This window comes from Mandrillus leucophaeus, unplaced genomic scaffold, assembly GCF_000951045.1.
Source record: "Mandrillus leucophaeus isolate KB7577 unplaced genomic scaffold, Mleu.le_1.0 Scaffold171, whole genome shotgun sequence".
In the NCBI taxonomy this organism is placed as follows: Eukaryota; Metazoa; Chordata; class Mammalia; order Primates; family Cercopithecidae; genus Mandrillus; species Mandrillus leucophaeus.
Genome location: NW_012101710.1, coordinates 2131583 through 2136700, shown reverse-complemented (window position 1 = coordinate 2136700; position 5118 = coordinate 2131583). Strand labels below are relative to the sequence as shown.

Below are 5118 nucleotides of genomic sequence, written 5' to 3'. Positions count from 1 at the left end.
GCTGGAGTGCAGTGGCACCATCTCAGCTCACTGCAACTTCCACATCCCAGTCTCAAATGATCCTCCTGCCTCAGCCTCCCAAGTAGCTGGGACTACAGATGCACACCACCATGTCTGGCTAATTTTTTGTAAAGACAAGGTCTTGCCATGTTGCCCAGGCTGGTCTTGAATTCCTGGACTCCTAGAACCTGGACCCCCTCCTGTGACCCTGCCACCCCTTTCCTAGTACAGTGTCCACAGGGGGCTGTCCTGTCCCATCTCCCAACTCTGCACCCCCTTTCGGGGGGGCTGCCCTTCCTCCCTGAGATTTTCAGCACCATCTCAGCCTGGAACCTTCCAGGGATCCCTGGACCTTCTGAGTCCTACCATCTCCCAAGTTCACTCCCTGCTTCCCTCCCCACTCCTCCTAATTCTTTTCCATCTCATGTGCGTCTCAGCCACACTCTGACCACGGCATACACAGACTGTGTGATGAACCTACTCAGGTTGGAGCACTGCTTCTCACATCCCTCCTGCGTCCCCTGTGCCACCAAGTACAAAGCCACCCACACACGCCCACTGATGGATTCAAACAAGCGTCGTCATCTTTAGAAGACTTAGGTTTAGAAGTCTTTTTTTTGAGACAGAGTCTTGCTCTGTCGCCCAGGCTGGAGTGCAGTGGTGCGATCTCAGCTCTCTGCAACCTCCGCCTCCCCAGTTCAAAGCGATTCTCCTGCCTCAGCCTCCTAAGTAGCTGGGACTACAGGCATGCACCACTACGTCAGGCTAATTTTTTGTGTGTATTTTTAGTAGAGATCGTGTTTCACCACTTTGGCCAGGCTGGTCTCGAACTCCTGACCTCAGGTGATCCACCCGCCTTGGCCTCCCAAAGTGCTGGGATTACAGGCGTGAGCCACTGCGCCCGGCCAGAAGTCATTTTTAAAAATCACATAAAGGATGAGCAGATATACAAAATATGGTCTATCTGCACGACAGAATATTATTCATCCTGAAAAAGGAAGGAGATTCGGTCACAGGTGACAACACAGATGAACCTTGAGGACATGAGGCTCAGAGAAATAAGCCAGGCACGGGAAGGACACAGGTTGTATGAGCCCCCTTATACGGGGTCCGGAAAATCATCAGATTTCTAGAGACAGAATGGAGAAGGGTGACTGCCAGGGACTGAGGAGGGAGCCAGGAAGATGTTCTTTAATGGGGGACACAGTTTCAGTTTGGGAAGAGCTGGATGGTGGTGACCACTGCAAGACAATGCGAATGGGCTTAACGCCAGTCCACTGTGTGCTTCAAAGCGGTTCAGTGAGCTACTTTTATGTCATGTGTATTTCACCACGATTTTTAAAAAAATCACATCAAGGACCATTCATGCATTAACTGAAGACTGCTGGGGCCAGGGGAGCCACGGCCTGCCTATCTGATACCCAGGCAAGTAACATCTACACGGGTCCAAGCAGTCCCTGGCCTTGGCTATGCTTCAGAGTCCCGGTCACTGTTACTCTCCTCAGGGCAGCCCTGGCCCGAGGCAGGAGTATCATCTCTTTACAGATGCCTCGCTGGGGAAAGAACAGGAGATTCCGCGAAAGCACAGAAATGGACACTTAACGGATTCCTGTCCTCATATTAAGCACAAAAACGTACACTGAGGGAGAAATTCCTGTCCTCATATTAATTCCCGGCTCCTGGGATTTCCGGCACGTATTATGCACAGGCCGAGCACTTAATAAATGCGGAATGAACGATCGACGTTTCTCTCCCCTTTCTGGTAGGTTGGTAACCTTATACCTTCAAGACGAGTCATAAACGTCAGGAGAAACATTTTTGAACTACAAATCAAAGGCTTTGAGAGCAGGCGGGACAGACAGAGGTCATTTTGGTCCAAGATGGAGTTTGTGTGGGCAGCCCCGAAGCTCACAGCTGAGACCACTGTCCATGAACCTGGGTCCCCGTGACAGCCTCCAGCGGTGCTCAGAGCCCCCGAGGGACAGAAACACCCTCTCTGCCCCTATCTTCAGAGGGGGCTCAGCAGAAGGCCTGGTGGCCCCATCGGGCCTGGAGCGGCCTCCTGGGGTGAGTGGCTTTCAGGCCTGAGACCGCTGGGGACTGGTCCGGGTTTCAGTGGGGAACCTGGGCCCCCTCCTGTGCCCCCACCACTCCCTTTCTAGTAGAGTCCCTGCAGGAGGCTGTCCTCTCCCATCTCCCAGCTCCGTACCCCCTTTTGGTGGGGCTGCCCTTCCTCCCTGAGCCAGGCCCCACCTTCCCAGGAGCCTCTGAGTCAGGCTGGGCTGTGGTCTGCAAACTTCCGGGCCCTTCAGGTGTCAGAAAAGTTTCTCTTCCTCCCTCTGGGCAGGTGCACCAAGGGGCTGCAGCCTCCTGACCCCCGATTTTTTCCTGTCCAGTAGGAGGAGGTGGGGGTTTTGCTGGGCAGAGATACTCAGAGACGCTCAGAGAGACACGGAGCAGAGGTACACCAGGTGGGAAGTGAGGGAGAAAAAGGGTTGGAAGGGAAAAGGAGGAGATAAGAGAGAGAGAAGTGGGGCAGGGGGACAGAGATGGAAGGATACCCCCATCATCGCGGGGCCAGCAGGAGCCACTCCCATCCCCCCCACGCCCCACTACCATGTCATCTCACTAATGCCCCCCATCTCCTCCCCATGTCCTCCTCTCTTTCCCCAGCTCCCCGCCTCGTGCTCCCCCTCCACCAGCTCCCCCATCCCGGCTGCGCCTACCTGGGGCGCTCATGCTCCGCCAGCTGCGCGGGGCGCCTCCTCCACGCAGGCCTCCGGCTTCCTCCAGGCGACCGGGCCCTCCGTCCCCGCGGGCCCCGACCCGTCCTCCGAGGGGCGCCGCCCGCCCAGGGGCTGCAGGGCCAGGAGGGGGCTGCGGGCGGCGCGGGCAGGAGTCCGAAGGCCAGAGGAGGCAGGAGAGAAAAAAGGAGAGAAAGTATGTCATAGGCTAGGAGGGGCGGGGGAGGGAAATGCAAAACCCGACAGGAAATGAGACTAAAAAATGCGAAAGGTTAGAAAAAGATAAGGAAGAGAGGGAGGGGGCGGAGTCGGTGCTTCGGGAGGAGGGCGGTAAGGAGGTGGGGGTGGGAGTGGGGACAGGGCCTGGGGTTGGGGTGCTTGGGGACAGATCAGGGAGCCGGGGATGGCGAGATCAAGGCGAGTCTCGGGGTCCAGGCCACCTGCATCAGTCGGGGTGAGGCTGGACCAGCCTGGGCGTCAGTCCCCACCCAGCTGTGACCCCAGGCAGAGTCCAGGTGGGGCCTTGGAAGGGGCTATCCCCTTTCTAGGTTCTTCAGGCCTCTGGCTCCCCACGTCTAGCCGAATTTCTCAAGAAATTCCAGAGCCTGTCACTGCAATGTGTGTGTGTGTGCGGGAGAACGGGGTGTCCCACATAAAATACTGCAGCCTCCTACACCCCAAGCCTCTTTCCTCCCTCAGCCCCTGTTCTGGAAGCTTCCTGGGCATGCTGGCTGGTCAGCACCCCTGCAAAGGCCTTCCTCACCCCAAAAGCTTTGGGGTCCAAGATATCCATCATCAGCTTGCACCCTCAACGTTCTGGTGTACTATGCTTGTGAGAGAAATTGTGATTTGGATGTCATCATTTTACTTTATTTTTATTTTTTGAGACAGAGTCTCGCTGTGTCACCCAGGCTGGAATGCAGTGGTGCGATCTCAGCTCACTGCAAGCTCCGCCTCCTGGGTTCAAGCGATTCTCCCACCTCAGCCTCCCAAGTAGCTGGGACTACAGGCGTGCGCCACCAAACCTATCTAATGTTTGTATTTTTAGTAGAAATGGGGTTTCAACATGATGGCCTGGCTGGCCTCGAACTCCTGACCTCAAGTGATCTGCCCACCTCAGCCTCCCAAAGTGCTGGGACTACAGGTGTGAGCCACCGTGTTCGGCTGGATGTCAGCATTTTGATAATGTACCCCAAATGGCCAGCATCGTGGGTAGGATGGTCCCAAGGGTTTACAGGGATTGTGGACTCAAAAATCTGGATGAAAGAAAATGTGATACACACAAACACACACACACACACACACATACACGCACCATGGAATACTACTCAGCCATGAAAAAGAACGAAATAAAGTCTTTTGCAGTAACTTGCACTTGGATGGAACTGGAGGCCATTATCTAAAGTGAAGTAACTCAGGAGTGGAAAACAAATACTCCGTGTTCTTACTTAAAAGCGAGAGCTAAGCTATGGGTAGGCAAAGGCAGGCAGAGTGGGATCGTGGACATTGGAGACTCGGAAGGGGGAAGAATGGGAGGAGGTAGGGGGTGGCAAATCACCTGCTGGGTACAATGTACACTGTACGATGTGCACTATTCCAGGGAAAGGAGCACTAAAAGCCCGGACTTCATCACTACACGCTTCATCCACGTAACCCAAAACCGCATGTACCCCTAAAGCTATTGAAATAAAAATCTGGATGAACCGTGCCTACTCAGAAAACCTTAGTTTCTATTTTCTTGCTGCAATTGACCGCTGCCTCCCGCGCCGCCCCCCCACCTGTTTCCCCAGCTTCTGCACCTCTCATTCTACTCTGCCTCAGTTTACCACTCTCCTCTCATCTCTCTCCCTCTCTTTTGATCCCCTCATTACGACTAGAGAATGTAGGCTTCTGTTTCATGTTTTAAGCGTTCTGAGAAAAGTTCCTCGAGGTGCTAGAAGGAAAGGCCTTCAGTAAATTAAACTTTCAGCAAGACGATAAATAAAAAATGGGATTTTGGTCCAAGCACGGAAGAATCTGAAACACCAGTGAGGAATGTGTTTGCACTGATGCGCATGTGCTAGGGATGAAGGAAGACACCGGTTTGCTTCCTGTAAAGCGTGTTCAGAAATGCAAGCAAGGGCTGTAAAGAAAGTTTCTAAAATGAACACCAAGACCCACAGCCTTCTAGGCCTTCGTCCCTAAGGACACATCTCACTGCCTACCCAGGACCGGGGAAGCTGCTTATACTCTATGAAAACTCTAAATCAGGCAGTGGCATTTATTTATTTATTTATTTATTTATTTATTTATTTATTTATTATGGAGTCTTGCTCTGTTGCCCAGGCTGGAGTGCAGTGGCACGATCTCGGCTCATGGCAACCTCCACCTCCCA

General features: G+C 53.6%; 1 protein-coding gene across 1 annotated transcript in view; it reads right to left on the bottom strand.

Annotated features, from left to right (window-relative positions):
* Positions 1–3001, bottom strand: part of CARD11 (caspase recruitment domain family, member 11) — a 144463-nt gene extending 141462 nt beyond the window's left edge. The window contains exon 1 of the mRNA XM_011976919.1: positions 2727–3001. The gene's annotated coding sequence lies outside the window, so the exon portion shown is untranslated. The remainder of the gene's footprint in view (positions 1–2726) is intronic.
* Between the last annotated feature and the right edge of the window lie 2117 nt (positions 3002–5118).